A 24,562-nucleotide genomic window follows, 5' to 3' on the forward strand; every position below is an offset into this window, starting at 1 on the left:
CCCTTACTAGCATAAAATTCACTAAAGAGGAGGAAAACAACAACAAACTGCCATTCCCAGATGTCGCAGTAGAGCGAACAGCCAATGAGGAACTTCAAACCAGCTTCTACAGGAAAACAACACACATGGACCAAATAATGACTAGAGATGCAATCATCCCAACACCAACAAACGGAGCTACATTAGAACATTATTTCAGTGAGCCACCACACACACTGCAGCACAGAGGAACTATGAAGAGCAGAGGAAAATCAATATACAGTGTATTCAAAAAGAATGGGTACACAATGAACACAGTCCACCAATGTCTCTGCAACAAACCCAAACAAGCAGACAAAACATGTCCAGAAACCCTAGCCACTCTCCCCTACATCAAAGACATCTCAGAAATGACTGCTAGACTACTCAGAATTCTTGACATCATTGTAGCCCACAAACCCACCAACACACTAAAACAGCAGCTAATGAACTTAAAGGACCCTGTACAGACAACAAGCAAAACTAGTGTTATTTACAAAATGCCTTGCAAGAACTGTAACAATATTATATAGGACAAACAGGCAGAAAACTAGCCACCAGGATATATGAATATCAACTATCCACAAAAAGACATGACCTAGTCTCACTTGTATTTTTACCTACAGATGTGGAAGGACACCACTTCAATTGGGACAACATCCTAGGACTTACTAAAGAGAGACATGCGTGAGAATGCCTAGAAGCGCGGCACTCCAACTGGAGCTTCATCAACAAACACATTAACTTAGATTCCATTTACCACCCCCTGAGAAAAATAACAGGAAGTGACATCACAGTAGGAAATGACATCACCACAGGAAATGATGTTACATACCCAAGGAAGTCTAGACACATAAATATAAGCGGGCCATACTACCACTGCTTCATCATTCACTCACTGATGATGCTACCTGGTAAGGGAGTTGAAACATTTGAAGGTGAGCTTTCCAGTTCAGCGAACAAACTTACTTCCAGGTTCTTTCTGCCTATCCTACCTATGCCCCTCATAATTTTATTCATCTAAATCATGTCCTCTCTCAATCTCATCTGTCTAAGGAAAACAACCCAGTCTGTCCCACTTCCTAACTGGAACTTTCTGGTCCAGGCAACATCCTGGTAAATCCAATTTCCCCCCCTTTACTGTGATCACACCTTCTATAATGTGGATTCCTGCATTGTACATAACGCTCCAGTTATGGCCCAATCAATGTTATTTACATTTCCAGCATCAACTCCTTGCTCTTAAACTTTATGCCTTGGATAACAATGTCAAGTATAAAACAATTCCGCAAGGTCATGGTTGATCTCCTACCTCGACTTCACCTTCCAAAACTATCCCCATAGAAAGGTAGACCTGTGTCTTGAATCAATCAATGACTTGGTGCCTACAAATCTATAGGGTATAAAGTTCCAATATTTTACAGTCCCTTGAATGAAGAAATTGTTCCTCTTTTCAGTATGAAATAATCAACCCAAAGAACTGTGAATGCTGTAAATCAGGGACACACAAAAATAGCTAGAAATGCTCAGCAGCTCTGGGTGGTATCTGTGAAGAGAATCAGAGTGAATGTTTTGGGTTGAGTGACCTTCTGCAGCAGGGCTCTGAGAGAGGGTCACTTGACCTGAAAAGTTAACTCTGATTCTCTCCCTCAGATGTTGTCAGACCTGCTGAGCTTTTGCAGCTATATCTATTTGTGCTTCTCAATAATCAACTCTTATTCTGATAAGAACAAAAAGGATCATGGAAAAATCATATCTTATTGTCATAGAATGTTTTATAACTCAGGGAACATATTTTAAAGTAAAATATACAAATTTGGATGCACATTTGTCTGGCACTTTAAGTCAAAACCAAATCATTTGCTGCTTGACTTTGTCATTGTTAAATGTGTTTTTTATTTACTTTGAGTTTCTCCAAACAAGTCCTTATAAAGCACCAGTGTCATTTTATTGAGAGTATTTGAATTTTGCTGAGATTTTCCAGACTCTCCAGAAATTACCAGAAACAGCTGGCAGTGATTTTCTTATAGAGGAGCACAGTAATACATTGTTCTACTCGATGATAATCAGACGAATAAATTCAACATTTTGGAAGTTGAAGTAGGAAGATTTTGAGCAGAAATATTTTGCACTTTTATTTCAACTAATTCATTAATTGTGAATTGTGATAATTAGCATAATTAGAACATTTTAAATTCTGAAATCAGTTTGATATTCTTTAGTAAATAATAAAAAGAGCAAAAAGGCCAAGTAACCATTTAGTTTATTTGAATCTCTCTTTCCCCATATCAGGTAATGTCAAGAGGAAAGATTCTGAACAAATATTCCATTCCGAATGGTTTTCTAAGAAAACATACATGTAGGTTCACATCTTTGCTGTTCTATCCCTAAACTCCAGAGATGAATTCCCCTTATTGGTTCCAGTACCACTCAGGCCTTCGGGTCCTATGGGATACTTGACCATCTCAGTGACTATGATTCATTGAATATAGTGCTTCGGACTTGGAGATGCAATCATTATTGGAGGTGGAGTGTGTGAATTTGGGGGTGGTATGCATTTCTTATGGGTGAAGTTTGATGCAGAGAACATGAAATCACAAAACAACACCTTCTATTCTCCAAATACATTGCTCGTCAAAGATTCATCTAATTCCAAAAAAACTGACATTTTCCCTCTGGAAACTAAAGTACAAGTACAATTTTCAGGACAGGGCCATATTAAAATCTCATTATTAATTAGTAGGTACAACAAGTAGGTACAATAAAAATAACCATTGCAGGAGTACACCACAAATCACTAGCTTTCTGAGAAAGCAGGAATTTGGATAATAGATTTTTGATTCCACACGTCTATTTTTGAAATTATTTAGGATATTTTCTCCATTTGGAGTATAGGATTATATTTCACAAAAGTTCATAGTTATTCAAGTTAAAATTCCATCTGGTGCAGTGGAGCAAAGTTGGTGAGATTGGATCATCCACCGGTTATACACAGTGTCAGATGTTCAGTGTTCTCACCGTCACCAGCCAAGGTAAAATTCTAGCTCACACTATTTCACATCTGGAAAAATATCATATTATGTGTCACAAAGAGAAGGACAATAAGATATAGGAGCAGAATTAGGCCAATCGGCACATCGAGTCTGCTCTGGCATTCAATCATGGCTGATAGGATTCTCAACCCCATTCTCCTGCCTTCCAACTAAAACCTATTTTCTCCTAACAAATCAAGAACCTATCTATCTCTGTCTGAAAAACACTCAATGACTTGGCCTCCACAGCCTTCTGCAGCAATGAATTCCACAGATTCACCATCCTTTGGCTAAAGAAATTGCTCATTGTCTCAGTTCTAAAGGGGTGTCCCTTCACTCTGAGGCTCTGCTCATAAGTCTTGGTCTGTCCTACCAATGCAAATACCTTCTCGAAGTCCACTCTATCCAGGCCTCTCAGTATTCTGTAAGTTCCAATGCAATCCCACCCACCCCCACCTTCACCTTTCTCAACTCAATCAAGTATCGACACAGGGTCTTCAAATGCTCCTCATATGACAAGAACTTCATCCTCAGGTTCACTCTTGTAAAACAGCTCTGGACCCTTTCTAACTCCAGCACATTATTCCTTACATTCAAAGCCCAGAACAGCTCACCATATTCCAAATGTAATCTGACCAGAGCTTTATATAGCTGCAGCAGTACCTCTCTGCTCTTGTACTCTAGTTCTTTCAAAGTTTGCCTTCTGAACAGTCTGCTCTGCAGCTGGATGCATTTCCCTGGATGTACAGTTTCCTGCATGTTGACCTTAAGAGAATCCTGAACTAAGAATCCTAAGCCCCTTTGTGTTTCAGATTTCCCATTTTAAAAAGTGTCTATGCCCCGATTATTCCTACCAAAGTGCATAACCTCTCATTTTCCCAACATTGCATTCCATCTGCCATTTCCAACAAGTCCTTCAACAGTCTCCCTGTCTCCTTAACACTACTTGTCTCTTCACCTGTTTTTTTCTGTCATCTGCAAACAACATCCTCAGTTCCTTCATCCAGATCATTAATGTATAACATGAATAGCTGTGGTCCCTACACAGACCCGTATGGAACTCTACTAGTTACTGGCTGCTATCCTGAAAAAGACCCCTTTATCCACACTCTCCACCTTCTGCCAGTCAGCCAATCCTCTATCCATGCCAGTACTTGCCCTAACGCTTAATTAGTAGCTTCTTGTGTGACACCACATCAAAGGCTTTCTGGAAATCCAAATAGACCACATCCACTGGCTCTTCTTTGTCTAAGTTGCTCCTCAAAGAATTCTAACAGACTTGTCAGCCATGACCTCCACTTGACGAAGCCGTACTGACTCAGCCCTATTTTACCATGCACTTCAAAATATTCCACAATCTCATCCTTAATAATGCACTTTAAAATCTTACCAAAGACTGAGCGTCGTGACTTAGACTGTGTCCATCGTCTGACTTTTTGCCTCAGAGGCCCTGGATTAGTACCAGAGGCTGCTCTTGACTTTCTGTGCCAGCAGCCCCCTGAACGAAGGCTGTCTCTCTTGACTTGACTGAGGCCCACTGACAACCACCACAAACTTCCTGCCTTTGAGTCTGTATTAAATAGAAAGGCAGGATTGAAGCAATACGAGTCTTATATCTCTGGCTGAGGGGGCAAAGCACAAACAGGTTTGGCAATGTAATAGAAGGCAGGGATGACATGAGAATCCAGGCAAGCTCACAGTGAGTACTATGACAGCAAGCGTACAGCCCAGGTATATGGGTGGTCCTTTCTAAGAGCTGGATGCATTTCCCTGGATGTACAGTTTCCTTGATGCTGCACTACAAAGACTGTTGCCAGTGCAGCCCAAGGTACACTGTTGAAGTGCAGAAGCATCCTGTAAGTGGAGTAAAAATGTACACTCTGGGTTCTTAGAGGGTGCTATATGTCAGATACCAATATCATGAACAAGGACTGGATGTGACTCATGCCCATGAAATGTGACCTGAGTTGTTATTGTCCAGTGTTAAACACAGAGGCCAATAGAGCAAGCTGGCAGTTAAAGTCGCAAAGTGTTACTCTGGAAAAGCACAGCAGGTCAGGCAGCATCCGAGGAGCAGGAGAGTGGATGTTTCAGGCATAAGCTCCTTATCAGGAATGCTAAAGTTGCCAGGTGCTCATTCTGAATCCTTTGTGATGTTGTACCATTAGTAAGGCACTTACTAAGCAACAGTCCTTCTGAATTGGTAACTCGCCACTGCCCAGGGAGACGCTGGTGTTACTGTTCAGCAAATGCATAAAAGATGTAGCGAGATGCCCCTCAGATGCCTCACTGGACTTCTCACCCAACTCTGCTACAAATCTCACCATAGGCCAAATCGCTGAGATTCTTATAAGAGTCCATTGATAGTTATTGACAACACGGCCAACAGCGGAATCTTCCTGTTGGCAGTTTCCTTTTTGGATGCCTCAATACTTGTACTCCTAATAAGTACAGAGAGTGAGCTCTCAACTGTTCCAAACAGAAGGGTGCAAGTTCCGGAGTCTTGACAACCTCTCTAGGAGTGACAGGCAACAGTGAAGCAGATTGGATTGTGCAAAGGCATCTCAACACAGAGATGAGATGTATTTTATGTTAAAATTGTTCATGGGAAGTACAGTGATACTCCTCGAAGTGGATGGGAACCTCGTCTGGCTGCATCCTTTGTCCTGTGAGTGTGACCTTTACTGCCAGCTGCTCCCTCTTCACGATATTTTGGAGACTCCTGTTCCTGTTTTCTGGGTACACCCACTCAGCACAATGTACAAGATGCTGCTCATAGTGAAGGTTGTGACCATTCACTCGGTGTAACAAACTACAGGACTTGCTTGCCTCGTCCAACTAGAACAGTCTCTATAGTTAACAAAGTCTAGTTTATTGCATTATCACAATTAGTTACAGGGTACATTGATACAAAACACGTTGTTAAAGAGACTTTGAACAGGACCAGATTTTAAGTTCCACTCATTTGAGATCACAATTCTTCTGCCTACAAGTTCATTTCCAATCATCCTGGTACCCTGGGTATAAAATATTTCAACTCCATATACAACAGCCCCCCACGAAGCATTTATTCTCATCATTTATATTATACATTAGTGTACATGATTACATTTACAATTATCCCAACCCTTGCGATGACTCTGACTTTAGAAACCCTGGCGATCTAAAGGCTTCACTTTTTTCTAGAACATATGCTCATCTGATTGGAAGACTGGGTGAAAGACTGTCGATTGTCTTTCTGCGAGCCTGAGGTCTTGTGTGTTCATTTAAAGTTAGGTCAGGAAGTGGTTTTTCTCTACCACACCAGACCAGCGTGACCCTGTAATTTCCTAGAGTTAAAGAGGATGCTGGCAGCAGCTCATACAGTGTAATGAATTGGCATAGTCAACCTATAGAGTAGGCTTCACTGCAGATTTGATTTGACTGCTCAGACAACACCTCCCACCCCACCAGTCTCTGCATCCAACGCATCATCCTTAAACACTTCCGCCAACTCCAACTAGACCCCACCACCATGAACATCTTCCCCTCCCCATCGCTCTCTGCCTTCTGCAAGGACCAGTCCCTTCAACAGTCCTTGGTTTGTGCCACTCTCCCCACTGAACCCCCCCCCCCCCGAACCCCCCATGTACCTTACCTTTCAACCGGAAAAACTGGAAAACCTGCCAGTACATCTCTCCCCTCACCTCTATCCAGGGCCCCAAACAGTCCTTCCAGATGAGACAGAGGTTCACCTGCCTCTCTAATAACCTAGTTTACTGCATCAGGTGCTCACAATGTGGTCTTCTCTACATGGGGGAGACCAAGTGTAAACCAGGATTATGCCCGAATGCCATCTAGACCTCCCAGTCACCACCCATTTTAATTCCCCTTCCCACTCCCTTTCCAACATGACCACCTTTGGCCTCCTCCATTGCCACAACGAACCACACCACAAATTGGAGGAACAACACCTCATTTTCCATCTGGGCATTTTTCAGCCTGCAGCACGGAGGACTCAACATTGAGTTCTTCAATTTCAAATAACCTCCCTTCCCATCCCTTGACCCCCTTCCCAGCCCCTCCACATCCCTTCCACTGCTCCCTGCCACCAACTGGATTCATTCTTCCTATTGACCAATCCAGGCCGTACCCTCTACTTGACTTCACCTATCCCCACTTCACCACCCTGACCCCGCCTCCCACATACTCATACAGCACAATCAGCAAAAGGGCTGAAGATTTAAGAACCGTACAGAAGAAACATTCATGACAATAATCAACAAGGAAGAATATTCCAGTGATTGGTAATTGCATTTCAATTCTGCTAAGAAATGAGCTGTGACAGAACCAAAAGGCGATAAAAATAGTTACAACATGAGGCAATTTGGTCCCTTAAGCCTGATCTGCCATTCAATAGGACTGACAGGGAAGAGAGGAATGGTTAATAGATTTTTATTTGTAAAATATGTAGTCAGGTTCCTCAAGAGTTGGTATTAGAGGCCTTGCTCTACATCTCTAAGACTGGAGGATCATTTCAAAGTTTGCAGATGATACAAAACTTCGAAGCATTGTATACCATGAAGAAGACAATGCAGAATTTCAACAGGACATTGATAAGCTCGTGGAGGGGGGAGGTAGGTAATTAGTGAAGTTGGTGGAGAAACATGAGGTGATAGATTTTGGTAGAAAGAATATGAGGAGACTGTATAAAATAAAGGTATCACTCAAAAGGATGCGCAGAAGCAGAGAGACTTAGCTGCATGTGTGCAAAGTTATCAAAGGTGTCAGAAAAAGTTAAGACTCAGTGGTTAATAAAGAATACAGTATCTTAGGATTTATTAATAATGGAGAGATTACAAGAGCAGAGAAGGTATGCTGAACTTGTGAAAGTTAGATCTCAGCTGGAATAGTATGCACAGTTCTGTTCGCCATTCTTTAGCTAGAATGTGAAAATAGTGGAGGGAGTACAGAAAAAAAAATAAGCATAGTTCTAATAATGAAGACGAATAGGTGAAGCAGTGATAATCAACCTTAGAGAGCCGAAGGGTAAGAGCAAACTTCATTGATGTTTCCAAAATCACAAGAGGTCTGGACAAGTAGATAGGGAGAAACTGTTTCTGTCCATAAATAAAAGAAGAACAAAAGGACCCAGGTTTTAAAAGATTTACAAAAGAGTTGAATATGATGTGCGAAGAAATATTTTTGTGCAGTGTGTGATTAGGGTTTAGAATGCACCATGTTAAAGTGTGGTAGAGGCAGTGTCAATTAATATTCATGAGGGAAGAAAATTTACCATCTTCACCTGGTCTGGCCTACAAGCAGCTCCAGACCCACAGCAATGGAATTAACATTTAGTTACCCTCAAGCTACTCAGTTCAAGCCAATTAATAATGGGTAACAAATTCTGGCTTTGTCACTGATGCCTACTTCCAATGAAACAATTTTTAAAAATCTGTACTCACAGTTAGATTAAATAAATGTCTGATTTATAAGGGAGTAAGGGTTCTGGAGAGGCAAACAGGAAAGTGGAGTTAAGACCTCAAAGATGAGCCAAGATCTCATTTTCTTAGCAGTGGCCAAATGGGTTTGCTCCAATTTTCAATGTCCATATGTTTGTGGATGAGTCATCCACTCTTAATAAGGAAGGATTTAGCAGCAAACCATAGGTTTGTGGAAAGAAAACAAATAGGTCAGCCCAATCTTTGGTAACAGAGCTAGGATTAACTAAACTATATGTTCTACTGCTAAAAAAAAGGTTGTAAAATTTGGAGAGCTACCAAAGTATCAACATAAAACCACTGAGCTTATGCTGGAAGGCTGGATGTTTCAAGAAATCAAATCCTCGCTGAATGCATTGAATGCTCATGATGAAGATGCCATCTTACAAAAAGATCACTGGAACTAGCTGATGTGTTCGCTTTTCATTTTCAGTTTTTTTTTTGCTGTGTTTACTGAGAAAAAACAGTGCAGTTGCACTGTGTAGTCCCTTCAAAGGGTTAATTCTATACACAAACAAAATAACCTACAATTATTCACTCTATAATTATGGTAATTGCATCTGCTTCAGTGAAAAGCCTTGTCCCAAAAATAGCATATCATATAAACACAATTCTGAGTAAAAGCACAACAGTCAGTATTGTAGATTATAAGTGCATTACAAATGATGAGAACAAATTTGGATGAATAATCTAATAGAGAAAAATAAATATTCTGTGCTGTTTCTAAATCTCAAATCATCCACATTAGGACATTTACTTTGCATGAATAACTAAACATACACATAATTTGTGGTGTTAGTTGTTATAAAAATAATAGTGACATGTGCCAGAGGGCCAAAATACATTTCTTTTGCAAGACAGTCTTTTTTCTTCTTCCATCCTCCTTATATATTGAAGTAGTGCCAGAGATCTGGTGGATTGCGATTCACACATACACAAAAGGGGGAAGATATGCCCAAAAAACACAGGTCACTCAGCCCAATGTGGCTAGAGAGTATATTATTAAGGATAAGCAAAGATAAAAAGAATAGTCATATGGAAAAATCTGAGTTAAGAAGTGAATGGGAGCATAGTGTGTTAGAGGTAGATTATGGTTTACTAACGTGACCTATGATGAAGAAAAGGAAATGGTTCAGGTAATATGATTGATATCTGGTATATGGACTTACAAAAGACATTTTTTAAAAAAAAACATATAACTGACATGTGAGCAAAATTGAAATGTAAAATTAAGGTACAATGACAACATAGATTATAATAGGCTAAAAAACAGAAAATTAGGATTATTGATGAATAGTTGGTTTTTAGGTCTGTACACTAATATAGAATGGTTCAAACTAGAAACAACTCATTGCTTTTTATAAATATTAATGACCTCGGTTTGGATGCAAGATATAATTTTGAAGTTTTCAGAGGATAAAATAATCTTGTAAATATAGTATGCAGTGAGGAAGATAGGAGTAGACTTTAGGAGAAATAAATTAGTGACTTGGGCATTAAACTTAAATGTTGAGAAAAGTGAAGTGATGCATTTTGGGAGAAACAATGAGGAGAAGCAGTATAATCTAAAAGGCACAAATGTAATGGGGGACAGGAATAGTGAATCTTGGGTGTGTACGTACACATTTCTTTCAAGGTAACAGCACAAGTTGATAAGGCTGTTAAAAATGCTGTATCTGTGGTTTCATGATTAGAGAAAACACAAGAAAGGAAGTTATGACAAACCTTTACACAGTAAAATGCATATTATCCAGTATGCACTGGAAACCATTGGTATCAATAAATGAAAAATGCTAGTTAATGAGTTTAATTTTCTGAAAGAATAACATACTCATTGTTGCTTGAATCTCACAATATTGCCTTGATGAGCAAATACAGGAGGCACCAAGTTTCCTGATTGTGAAGGAAATTATTCCTACAGCTTAGGAAGGTTACAGGTTCAACTGCCTGTATAAAGAAAATAAAAATAGAAGCAGTAAAGTATAGTCATAGTGGGGGCGGTGGGGAGGTGGGGTCTTATCCCAGCAGGCTGATCTTCAACCACAACTGCGACTGCATTTCCACAGCAAGTGGTCTTATTCAACATTTCTCTTTCAAATAATATTTCTTCAGTTAAATACCAAAGGTGGAATCAGAAACAAATTAATCTGCAAATAATAATTCCCATGGACTTAACTAATATTGAAGAAAAATACTATGCAAAAAGTATTTACAATCATTACTACATCTATTTTATCGAGGAAAGTGGATGTTGTGGTTTGTCGAGTACTCTGGTTTTTATGGTGCTGAGTTTTGCTGTAAATTACATTTTCAGATCCAGTTTGGGTATTCTAGAAAACTTTCAACACAAAATTACAAAGAGTTCACAGGTGCAGGGGAAATTTATAGGAAGCACACCAAGGATGTCAGATGTTGGTTTGTCGTCCTCAGAGCAGAGATGGTCGAAGACAGATTTATAGATACATACAAAATTATGAAAGATTTTGATAGCATTCTTAAGGAGAAACTGTTTAACTGGCAGAAGATCACTATCAGAGCATGCAGGTTGAAGATAATAGACAAAAGAACGAGAGATATGAGGATAAAGATGTTTTCACAGGAAGCTATTATGTTATGAAACATACTGTCAGACAGGGTGATGGAAGCATATTCAATGGTAACTTTCAAAAGGGAATTGGATAAATATGCCCAATTTCGTAGCGTGTTACTAATTGCGTGGTTCTCTGAAGAGTTTGTACAGACACAGTATTCTGTTTTCTTTGTTTATTCATGGGATAACGGTGTTGCTGACTAGGCAGCATTTAATGCCCATTCTTTATTTATTCATGGGATAATGGTGTTACTAATTGCGTGGTTCTCTGAAGAGTTTGTACAGACACAGTGTTCTGTTTTCTTTATTTATTCATGGGATAACGGTGTTGCTGACTAGGCAGCATTTAATGCCCATTCTTAATTGTCCAGAGGACATTTGAGTCATCATATTGCTGTGGATCTGGAGTCACATGTAGGCCAGACCAGATAAAGGTAGTAGTTTCCTTCCCTAAAGGACATTTGACAATGGATTCATGCTCATCATTAGACACTTAATTCCAGAATTTCTTTACAAATGAATTCAAATTCCAACATCTGCCTGGCAGGATTCAAACCTGAGTTCTCAGAACATGATCTGAGTCTCTGGATTAACAGTTCAGAAAATACCACTCAGCCATCTCCTCTCCTGTATTGGTTCTTTTGGCATTGTATAATTTAATGGACTGGGAATTACAATGTGGATAAGTGGTTGGGAAAATGCTTGCAGTCAGAAATTTAAAAGGGCAATGATATTGACGTTTTTTTTAAACTGAGAATGGGGAGAAGTTAGGGAACTGACCTGTGCTTGGGAGTTGGCTTTGCATGTTAAATATAAAAACGAGGTGAGATGTCTCATGCCTAACTTATTTTGCCAGTTGCATTTTCCAAACCCAAGAAAGGTAACAACAGCAGGATGCCAAGAACAGGCTGAAGCAGAAGGCAAGTGCTATCACATGTGAGCATATAAATTCAGAGAATGAGAAAGCCACCACCTTTTCTGGAAGAGTGTTCCAAACACTCAAAACTCTCTGAGTTAAAATGTTTCACCTCAACTCTGTCATATATGGGTGACCCCTTTTTTTTAAAAAAAGTCCTGTTCCTAGATTCCCCCATAAGAGGAAACATTCTATCCACATCCACCCCATCAAGATTTCTTGGGATCTTATGTTTCAATCTAGTCCACTCAAACTCTTCTGAACTCCAGTGTATATAAGGCTAGCCTGTCCAACTTTTCTCTCCACATAACATTACCAGGTATTAGTCTCCCTTTTCTGAACTGCCTTAACACATTTGCAAACTTCCTTAAATGAGGTAATCAATACTATATACAGTACTCCCAGATGTGATCTCACCAGTGTGCTCTAAAACTGAAATAAAACCTTACTACTTCTATATTCAATTTTCCTCAGATTAAGGGATGGCATTCCATTAGCTCTAAGTGCTTATTCTGTCATCCTAGATTATACTATTCCACTAACCTACCAAGGGCCATGATGATTGGAAGTGCTCCACCCTAGTTCTAAGGCACCCTGCTCCAAGGCAAACATGCCCAACCCACAGAAAGCAGGGATCAGATACCCCCTTCTTCCTACCCTGGTCGTCAAGAATTGGAACCTTATTGAGGCTTTGATCCCTTCCCAGGAAGGGACCGGGCATTGGAGATCATTTTCCCCAACTCTGGGGATCAGGGTTTGGGCCTACCATCCCTGTGGCCTTCTTTGAAGTTTTCAGATGGATGTCAATTTGACATCCTAGCAGTCTGTCAGACTAAAAAGTCACACACTATGGAGTTAAAAACTGCACAGTACGGAGAGAGACTCAGATTTCCTCTCTGCCCAACTAGATTAGATTAGATTACTTACAGTGTGGAAACAGGCCCTTCAGCCCAACAAGTCCACACCGACCCACCGAAGCGCAACCCACCCATACCCCTACATTTACCCCTTCTTACCTAACACTACAGGCAATTTAGCATGGCCAATTCACCTGACCTGCACATCTTTTGGACTGTGGGAGGAAACCGGAGCACCCGGAGGAAACCCACGCAGACACGGGGAGAATGTGCAAACTCCACACAGTCAGTCACCTGAGTCGGGAATTGAACCCGGGTCTCTGGCGCTGTGAGGCAGCAGTGCTAACCACTGTGCCACTACACTCAATGCATTAGCACATAAAAAAATTAACTCAACAATTCTGTTAATTTGCATAATCAAGGCTTCTAATGCCTGCTTTATAGTCATTTTCATATCCTGCTTTAGTCATCAAACTTGAAAAAAAAGGCTGCATCTGCCAGACAGTGAGATCAATACCTTCATAAATTAGGTGTAGGCTGCCCCTCTGCTGAATTCTAGTTTAAGCACCGTTTACACTTGGTAAATGATTTCTGCTGACAGTCAGCTGTGACAAAGCAAACTGTTGATGTGTCTGGAAGATTGGAGCCATGTGCTGCTCACTGCCATTTGTGTAAACCAGAATATTAAGCATATTATGATCAGTAATTTTACCATTAAAATATTGTTGGTAGCTTGCAAACAAAGGGGACCCTCATTCTGATTAGTGACTCCTTACCAATTCATACAAGCTCATCAGGCAAACGCCACATAATGTAGAAATTCAATGACAATAGTTTCACCATGAATAAGGAACACAGAACCCTCAAACCAAAACAGCAAATATTCTTACCTATCTGCCTACATGCAGGTGAAAATGTACTATATAATTTTTGCAAAATATCATTAAAAACCATCACAATTTATTCTGAATATTCATCTAAATTCTACACAGGATAGAAGAGAGTATTTGCCTATTCAGTGCCTGGTGTGAATATGTAGATCCGTAATTTGACTCTTCATTATCTCTTCTGAATATTCAGATTCCTAAATTGTCTGAATCATCGCCTGAACTCTCTAATTAGATGCTTCTTAATCCATCCACAATCATGAGAACTAAACTCTAAAATAAAGCCATTTCTACAAGATTGTCCAGCTTAAAAAAGGTAACCAACAGTTTGTTTGGAAAACTGGATGGTCTGAATATATTTATTCGATCGTCATATTGTAATATTGAAATTTTGGCTGTTTAGACAATATGAAAGGAAACCATTTCCAAATGGTTTGAGAGTTCATTATATACCCCCTCCCATTCTCTGGAATTTATGATGTATCCTGGACAAACACCAAATTCAACTGAAACTGCACATTGGAGATGCAGTTAAACATTTTAAACAGCAGGGAGATTTGTTCAGAAGCCAGTTTGTGCTAACTGTGCAGGAAGAAGCCAAAAGACTGGCCCTGATACAACTTTTCACAGACTAATGGCAATTAGAAAAACATTGACACTTAGAAAATACACCCCATTCTATTGCTCCCTTTCATAGAAATTACATTTGTGGCGATCACTATGAGTGAACAATGAACAAAACCTCTGGGGAGTCTTCGTACCGTGTTCAAGAATGTAAAACATGGCTAAAATAAGTCATCAAGGGCAAAATGTTCCAGATCATAGCGCAGGAGTCAGATTATCTTCCTTCTTTATATCATTACTTATTCAATAGATGTTAGAACATTAATTCTTGAAGCTTATGAAGCCATGAAAAAATACAGGATGGTATGCAGAATTTTTTTAAAAAGCTGCTGAACATCAGAAATAGTGAAGTTGGTCATTGCTGCATTGAGCATAATTTAGATGAATACAGAATATTCTTTCACAGCTTATGCTTGGGGTTGGAGAAAGTTAATGGCTCAAGTAGTATGACATCTGTCATAACAAGGAAGCAGTGCAAAGGATGGAGGAAATTTGCATTTTTTCCAAGTGTCAATTACATGTAAAAATAAATGTCAACTGCAGTTTATAGGGCTCTGCTTCAAGTTAATATAACACACCTTCTGTCTGTATTTTCTTTAATTTCTCAGTAAAAATGTTTATTTTTTGAAAGTTCTCTTTCGCAGTTTTAGAACATACAACATAGAACAACACAGCGCAGAACATGTCCTTCGGCCCTCGATGTTGCACTGACCTGTGAACTATTCTCAGCTCGTCCCCATACACGATCTTATCGTCATCTGTGTGCATATCCAAGAGTTGTTTAAATCTCCCTAATGTGGCTGAGTTAGCTACATTGGCAGGTAGGGCATTCCAAGCCCTTGAGGAGAAAGTGAGGTCTGCAGATGCTGGAGATCAGAGATGGAAATGTGTTGCTGGAAAAGCGCAGCAGGTCAGGGAGCATCTAGGGAACAGGAGAATCGACGTTTCGGGCATTAGCCTGAAGAAGAGCTAATGCCCGAAACGTCGATTCTCCTGTTCCCTAGATGCTGCCTGACCTGCTGCGCTTTTCCAGCAACACATTTCCATTCCAAGCCCTTACCACTCTCTGAGTAAAGAACCTGCCTCTGACATCTGATTTAAATCTATCACCCCTCAATTTGTAGTTATGCCCCCCTTGCAAGCTGACATCATCATCCTACGAAAAAGACCTTCACTGTCTACCCTATCTAATCCTCTGATCATCTTGTATGTCTCTATCAAATCCCCTCTTAGCCTTCTTCTTTCCAATGAGAACAGACCCAAGTCTCTCAGCCTTTCCTCATAAGAGCTTTCCTCCAGACCAGGCAACATCCTGGTAAATCTCCTCTGCACCTTTTCCAATACTTCTACGTTCTTCCTGTAATGGGGTGACCAGAACTGTACACAACATTCCAAGTGCAGCCGCACTAGCATTTTGTATAGTTGCAGCATGACATTATGGCTATGGAACTCAATCCCTCTACCAATGAAACCTAGCACACCGTATGCCTTCTTAACAGCACTATCAACCTGGGTGGCAACTTTCAGGGATCTATGTACATGGACTCCAAGATCCCTCTGCACATCCACATGATCAAGAATCTTTCCATTGATCCAATAATCTGCCTTCCTGTTATTCTTCCCAAAGTGAATCACCTCACATTTAGCTACATTGAACTCCATTTGCCACCTCTCAGCCCAATTCTGCAGTTCATCCAAGTCCCCCTGCAACCGGTAATATTCTTCCACACTGTCCACTACTCCACCGACTTTAGTGTCATCTGCAAACTTACTAACCCATCCACCTATGCCTGCGTCTAAGTCATTTATAAAAATGAAAAACAGCAGCGGTCCCAAAACAGATCCTTGTAGTACACCACTAGTAACTGGACTCCAGGCTGAATATTTTCCATCAACCACCACTCACTGCCTTCTTCCAGAAAGCCAGTTTCCAATTCAAACTGCTAAATCACTCTCAATTCCATGCCTCTGCATTTTCTCCAACAACCTACCATGTGGAACCTTATCAAAGGCTTTACTGAAGTCAATGACCACCACGTCAACTGCCCTACCCTCATCTACATGCTTGGTCACCTTCTCAAAAAACTTAATGAGGTTTGTGAGACACGACCTGCCCTTGACGAAACCATGTTGACCATCTGAAATCAAATTGTTGTTTGCCAGATGATTATAAATCCTATCTCTTATAACCCTTTCTAAAACCTTTCCTACAACAGAAGTTAAGGCTCACTGGTCTATAATTACATGGGTCATCTCTACTGCCCTTCTTGAACAAGGGCACAACATTTGCAATCCTCCAGTCCTCTGGTACTAAACCTGTAGACAATGACGACTCAAAGATCAAAGCCAAAGGCTCTGCTATCTCCTCCCTAGCTTCCCAGAGAATCCTCGGATAAATCCCATCCAGTGTCTACTTTCACTCCTTCTAGAATTGATAACAACTCTTTGTAACTAAACTCGATCCTTTCTAGTCTAATATCATGTATCTCATTTTTCTCCTCTACAATATTCTCCCTTTCCTGAGTGAAAACCAATGAGAAATATTTGTTTAGCACCTCTCTGATCTCCACAGGGTCCACACTCAATTTCCCACTTCTGTCTTTGACTGGCCCTATTTCCATCCTTTTATTCCTTACATACCTATAGAAAGCTTTAGGGTTCTCCTTTATTCTACCTGCTAAAGACTGCTCATGTCCTTTCTTTGCTCTTCTTAACTCTCTCTTTAAATCCTTCCTAGCTAATCTGTAACTGTCCATCGCCTCATCTGAACCATCTTGTCTCATCAACACATAAGCCTCCTTCTTCCGCTTAACAAGAGATGCAATTTCTGTAGTAAACCACAGTTCCCTTACCTTATCACTTCCTCCCTGCCTGACAGGGACATACCTATCAAGGACACACAATATCTGTTCCTTAAACCAGCTCCACATTTCAATTGTCCCCATCCCCTGCATTTTGCTACCACATTCTATCCATCCGAAGTTATGCCTAATCACATTATAATTGCCCTTGCCCTATCGATAACTCTTGCCCTGTAGCATGTATCTATCTCTTTCCATTGCTAAACTAAACGTAACTGAATTATGGTCATTCTCTCCAAAGTACTCACCTGCAACTAAATCAAACATCTGGCCTGATCCATTACTAAGGACCAGATCCAGTATGGCCTCCTTTCTTGTTGGCCCTTCGACATACTGTATCAGGAAACCCTCCTGTACACATTGGACAAAAACTGATCCATCTGACGTACTAGAGTTATAGCATTTCCAGTTAATGCTGGGGAAGTTAAAGGCCCCCATAATGACCATCCTGTTCCTTTCACTCCTACCCAGAATCATTTTGCCAATCCTTTCCTCCACCCTCCTGGAACTCTGCAGAGGCCTATTAAAAACTCCCAGCAGTGTGACCTGTCCTCTCCTGTTTCTAACCTCAGCCCATACTACCTCAGTAGACGAGTCCTCATCGAAAGTTCTTTCAGCTGCCGTTATACTATCCTTGACTAACAAGGCAACACCTCCCTCTCTCTTAGCGCCTTGCCTGTTCTTAATGAAAGACCTAAACCATGGAACCTGCAACATCCATTCCTTACCCTGCTCTATCCATGTTTCCAAAATAGCCACAACATCGAAGTCCTTGCCGCAAGCTCACCTACCTTATTTCAGATACTTCTGGCGTTGAAGTAGACACACTTCAAACCAGCTTGCTGTCTGCCAGCATATCCCTGTGACCGTGAAATCCTGTCAATGCTCTCCCTACTCTCATCCTCCTGTGCACTGCAATCACGCCTCAGGTTCCCAACCCATTTTGATATTTTCTTGAATTCCAGTACCTACAGTAACTTTCATCCTGCCTCTGAAAAACTCAACTTCATGTATAGTGAGGAATATTCTTTTTCTATGATGTTTTTCTTAACATTACAATTTCCTCATCAACAGTTTTCCTGTTGCTTTTATTTCCCAGTTACTCATATTTTGTAGCAAAACAGGAGGTGCAGTGGAACAGCCAAGAAGGTTACCTCAGAGTACAACAGGACCTTGATCCAACCTAGGGAAAATGGGCAGAGATATGGCAGATGGAGTTTAATTTCGACAAATGTGAGGTGTTGAACTTTGGAAAGGCAAATCAGGACAGGACATTAAGGGCTTGGGGAGTGCTGCCAAACACAGAGAGCTCGGAGTGCAGGTTCATAGTCCTTTGAAAGTGGAGTCGCAGGTAGACAGGGTAGTGAAGGTGGCGTTTGGTACACTTGCCTTTATTAGTCAATGCCTTGCGTAGAGTTCGGAGGTCATGTTGCGGCTGTATGTGACATTGGTGAGATCAAGTTTAGAATACTGCATTCAATTCTGGTCTTCCTGCTATGGGAAAGATGTTGTTCAACTTGAAAGGGTTCAGGAAAGATTTATGAGGATGTTAGCAGGGTTGGAGGGTTTAAGCTGTAGGGAGAGGCTGAATAGTGAGGGACTGTTCTCCCTGGAGTATTGGAGGCTGAGGGGTGACCTTATAGACATTTATAAAATCATGACAGGCATGGATAGGGTAAACAGACGAGGTATTTTCCCTGGGTGGGGGAGTCCAAAACTAGAGGGCATAGGTTTAAGGTGAGTGGGGAAAGATTTAGAAGGGACACAGGGGGCAGCTTTTTAATGCAGTGAGTGGTGTTGTGTGGAATGAGCTGCCAGAGGAAGTGGTGGAGACTTGTAAAATTACAACATTTAAAAGACATCTGGATGGGTATATGAATAGGAAGGGTTTAGAGGGATATGGGCCAAGTGCTGGCAAATGGGGCTAGATTAGTTTAAGATATCTGGTTGGGATGGATGATTTGGACTGAAAGGCCTGTTTCTGTGCTACTCATCTCTATGACTCTATGGTATTTGTTTTCTTGTCAAGGTATATTTCTTTCATGATTTCTGTAAGTTTTTAGTTCAATTCTCTCCTTCTGCACCCCATACATTTAAACCATGTTTAGAATTTACAACCAATTTAATGAAGTTGAATGTGGATAATGTGCTTACAAAAAAAAACACTTTTTCTTCATTACTCTTGAGTCACATGATAATTGAAACATATTATGAATTTGTCATTTCATGAAGATTAACTGAATATCAGTTTGAAGGAGTTTGAAAGAGAGAAGGCAAAATCGGATGTAATGGTGTTACAGTTAAATAAAGGTAATGATGAGGGCATGAGAGAGGAACTGATGAAAATAGACTGGAAGCAGAGCCTAGCAGGGAAGACAGTAGAGCAAAAATGGCAGGAGTTTGTGGGTAAAATTGAGGACACTGTACAGAGGTTCATCCCCAAGAAGAGAAAGATTATCCAGGGAGGGATTAGACTGCCATGGCTGACAAAGGAAGTCCGGAAATCTATCAAAGAAAAAGAGAGAGCCTATAAAGTGGCCAAGAGCACTGGGAAATCAGAAGATTGGGAAGGCTACAAAAACAAACAGAGGATAACAAAGAGAGAAATAAGGAAGGAGAGGATCAAATATGAAGGTAGGCTAGCCAGTACATAAGAAACAAACGACAGGCAAGAGTAGACATTGGGCCACTTCAAACTGATGCTGGAAGCCTAGTGATGGGAGATAAGGAAATATCAGGAGAACTTAATAAGTACTTTGCGTCAGTCTTCACAGTGGAAGACATGAGTAATATCCCAATAATTAAAGGGAGTCAGGGGGCTGAGTTGAGTATGGTTGCCATTACAAAAGACAAAGTGCTAGAAAAGCTAAAAGGTCGTAAAATTGATAAATCTCCTGGTCCTGATGGGTTACATCCTAGAGTTCTGAGGGAGGTGGCTGAGGAAATAGCGGAGGCGTTGGTTGAGATCTTTCAAAAGTCACTGGAGTCAGGGAAAGTCCCAGATGATTGGAAGATTGCTGTTGTAACCCCCTTGTTCAAGAAAGGATCAAGGCAAAAGATGGAAAATTATAGGCCAATTAGCCTAACCTTGGTTGTTGGTAAAATTCTAGAATCCATCATTAAGGATGAGGTTTCTAAATTCTTGGAAGAGCAGGGTCGGATTAGAACAAGTCAACATGGATTTAGTAAGGGGAGGTCGTGCCTGACAAACCTATTGGAGTTCTTTGAAGAGGTGACAAGTAGGTTAGACCGGGGAAACCCAATGGATGTGGTCTACCTAGACTTCCAAAAGGCCTTTGATTAGGTGCCACGTGGGAGGCTGCTGAGCAAGATGAGGGCCCATGGTGGTCAAGGTGAGCTACTGGTATGGATTGAGGGTTGGCTGTCTGACAGAAGGCAGAGAGTTGGGATAAAAGGTTCTTTTTCGGAATGGCAGCTGGTGACAAGCGGTGTCTCGCAGGGTTCAGTGTTGGGGCCGCAGCTGTTCACATTATATATTAATGATCTGGATGAAGGGACTGGGGGCATTCTAGCGAAGTTTGCCGATGATACAAAGTTAGGTGGACAGGCAGGTAGTACTGAGGAGGTGGGGAGGCTGCAGAAGGATCTAGACAGTTTGGAGGAGTGGTCCAGGAAATGTCTGATGTAATTCAATGTGAGCAAATGCGAGGTCTTGCATTTTGGAAAAAAGAATAGAAGCATGGATTACTTTTTAAACGGTGAGAAAATTCGTAAAGCCAAAGTACAGAGGGATCTGGGAGTGCTAGTTGAGGATTCTCTAAAGGTAAACATGCAGGTTGAGTCTGTGATTAAGAAAGCGAATGCAATGTTGTCAATTATCTCAAGAGGGTTGGAATATAAAAGCACTGTTGTGCTACTGAGACTTTATAAAGCTCTGGGTTAGGCCCCATTTGGAGTACTGTGTCCAGTTTTGGTCCCCACACCTCAGGAAGGACATACTGGCACTGGAGCGTGTCCAGCGGAGATTCACATGGATGATCCCTGGAATGGTAGGTCTAACATATGAGGAACGGCTGAGGATCCTGGGATTGTATTCATTGGAGTTTAGAAGATTAAGGGGAGATCTAATAGAAACTTACAAGAAAATACATGGCTTGGAGAGGGTGGACGCTAGGAAATTGTTTCTGTTAGGCGGGGAGACTAGGACCCGTGGACACAGCCTTAGAATTAGAGGGGGTAAATTCAGAACAGAAATGCGGAGACATTTCTTCAGCCAGAGAGTGGTGGGCCTGTGGAATTCATTGCCACAGAGTGCAGCGGAGGCTGGGATGCTAAATGTCTTCAAGGCAGAAATTGATAAATTTTTGATGTCACAAGGAATTAAGGGCTACAGGGAGAATGCGGGTAAGTGGAGCTGAAATGCCCATCAGCCATGATTGAATGGCAGAGTGTACTTGATGGGCCGAATGGCCTTACTTCCGCTCCTACGTCTTATGGTCTTATGGTCTTATCAGAGAACAATGGCCATGTGCAGAGACATATTAGCAATTCAAAGATATTACAACAACTAAACTTCACTTCTTTAATCCTGCAAATTAAGGACAATTTACCCATCCAGTCTATTGAAATGGTGAGTCTTCTCATCTCATCCACTTTGAAAATTGCAATACTTAATGCTCAATGTAGGAATGCTTTAATGGTGATGAGTTGTGAAAACAACTGTCCAGTCAAAAATTCTGTCTGGAAAGATATTTTATAAAAAGCTTATTAGAAAGCAATGGGAGCAATAAACAGACAGAATGCCAAGTATTCCTACTAATAAGAACAAATTACAGGTAATGAACTCTGTCCATTCGTAGTATGGATGGCTTTCCTAAAACGTTTGTGTCTAATGTCTTCTTAAATGGAAATGTATTGTTGAGAAATAAACTTAAATAAGCAAAAATTTATTTTATCCCAAATACAGGGCACCTGTTTTCTGTTGGGTGAACATTGAACTGGTTGATTAGACTACTTCAATTACATTATTGTCATCTCCCTTCTTTGTTGCCTCATAAACCAAAATCGAGCTAAGTTATGAAGAATGTTGTGAATATTCAGGAGAGATGCTAGGAATATTCAATAGTTTGCCCATCCATCCCATGCGAATCTGATGATGGGAACCTGACCCTTTTAAAGTAAATTGGAAGGGAATGTGGCATCTAGATCACAATATTGACTTCAGCTACCCATTTTGCACCAGTTTTTTAAACGAAAAAACAAGTAAAATAAAGTATGTGATTAAGTTTTTTTATTATAGATTGAAAGCAATAAATAATAATGCAAGCTTTAATCAATTGTTTTAATTGTGCAAAATTATTATATTTAAAGAAGTGTTTTCTTACAAAAGATTCATTAAAATTAAACATGATTTGCCCTTTGACTATTCCATTCTGGCTTTGCTTAATTAATCCTCATTTGCCCAAGTGACTGTTTATTTTTCCCAAAAATAATTTCTAAATATTTCTCCACCACCACATTTAAACTGACTGGACTGTGGTTACTGAGCTTGTCTTTACACATTTTTTTGAATGTGAGTGCAATTCTCCAGTTGTCTGACACCATCCTTGTATCTTGGAATATCAGAACATAGGAACAGGAGTAGGACATTCAGCTCCTCAAGCCTTTTCCACTATTCAATAAGATCATGCCTCTTCTGTGGTCAAACTGCATACACTTGCCTTTGGCCCATATCCCTTAACATCTTTGTTTCCCAAAAGCTTACCTACTTCAGATTTAAAATCAGCATCTACTGCCACTTGTGGAAGAGAATTTCAAACATCTACCAGTCTGTGTGTAGAAGTTCTTCCTAGCATCTCTCCTGAATGGTCTGGCCCTAATTCTAAGATGAGTTGAAAAACTTTGACAGAGTGTCCACAATGTCTACCTTTACTTTCTCAATATTCTTGGATGTATCTCATCTAGTCTGAATAACTTATAAACATCAAATATAACCAGCCTAATACCTCCTGCTTCTCATTTTCAATCTATCAAGTGTTTCAACTACCTCTTCTCTCAACATGAACAGGACAGATTTTTTTTCCTTGATCAAGTATTCATTTAGTATCTCAGTTAAGATCCCTGCCTCCATGCACACATCCCATTTTAGGTCTATAATAAACTGCCAGTCTCTTTTCATTTTCTCTATTTGCTTCGCTGATTTTAAAAAAAAATAGAACCTTCTGTATTGAGCCTGACTATCAATTGTATTCTCCATATAATATCTATCATATACATAGCTATTCTGTTTCATCTTACATTCTTTAGTCATCCAGAAAGCTCTAGATTTGTTTGTATTATCTTATGGGAATGCACCAAACTATCAACTTTTCAGAGGCGTCAATTACTCAATTGTAGTTTTACAAAACAAACTTGCATGTATAACAAATCACTGAAATTCTCTGAAGAGGCTTCAGGACTAATGGATGAGGACTATTTAAGGGATGAGTCAGATTCACCATCGTAGTCAATGACTAGAAGTTCAAGTACCACCACCAGATTGGATTCATTTCCAGTTGTTACTTAAATAAATTCCTCAGGTGAAGCTGGTAATATACATAAGGATTTATGAAATACAGACCATAAAAATGAGTTCAAAATGACAACAAAAGCCACAAGTTGATAAATAGAAATGCTCTTCCTGGGAAATAGTACTAGGTGGCAATTCACCAGGCTTTGACCTGTGTCACCTGCTGTTAGCACAATTTATGGATAATTTAGAGTAAAGAATCACAAACAGTCAAATGCATTCTAGCATTATAAATAAACATTGTCACAATACCAGAAATTGCCAGAGAAACTCAGCAGGTCTGATCTGTGGAGAGGAAACAGAGTTAATGTTTTGAGTCCAGTGGCCCTTTTTAAGAACATGCCACTGGCCTTAAAACCCAGAGCCCATGAGATTAAATCATCAATGGCATATTGTGGAATGGTATTTACTTGATTAGCAAATTAGTATTCAATTCCAGAATGATAGCCATGAAAGTTGCCAATGGTCCCAAAAAATAGTGTTCACCTTGTTTTTCAAAAGAGTTTGCAAACTTTACCCAATCTGGCCGAGCATAATTCCAGTCCCTTTTGTGTGATAATCTAAGATTCCCAATTCCCAATAATTTCCACACAGTTCAAAAACTATGGAGGAATTAAGCATGCAAATCCATCTGCAACAATCTAATCATCAAATTAATATGTGCCATGGGTGAGAAAACTCAAGTTCCATCACCAAGAACACTAATTAGTACATCGACTGACCAAACTGGCTATGTTCTGAAAGACATTGCAGGGTTATTGGGTTGTG

At 40.3% G+C, this 24,562-nt stretch overlaps 1 protein-coding gene across 8 annotated transcripts in view; it reads right to left on the minus strand.

The window, feature by feature from the left end:
- The window catches only part of prr16 (proline rich 16), a 248,938-nt gene that overhangs the window by 110,514 nt on the left and 113,862 nt on the right, over nucleotides 1-24,562 (minus strand). The window contains exon 3 of one of the 8 annotated variants that reach the window (XM_087998290.1): nucleotides 4,511-4,620. The exons of the other annotated variants lie outside the window; for them this stretch is intronic. The gene's annotated coding sequence lies outside the window, so the exon portion shown is untranslated. Of the gene's footprint in view, nucleotides 1-4,510; nucleotides 4,621-24,562 lie in introns of those variants that run through there. 8 annotated transcript variants of the gene reach the window in all.

Source organism: Chiloscyllium plagiosum, unplaced genomic scaffold, assembly GCF_037043375.1.
Source record: "Chiloscyllium plagiosum isolate Xiang-an unplaced genomic scaffold, Cpla_swu_hap1 HiC_scaffold_2, whole genome shotgun sequence".
Lineage (NCBI taxonomy): Eukaryota > Metazoa > Chordata > Chondrichthyes > Orectolobiformes > Hemiscylliidae > Chiloscyllium > Chiloscyllium plagiosum.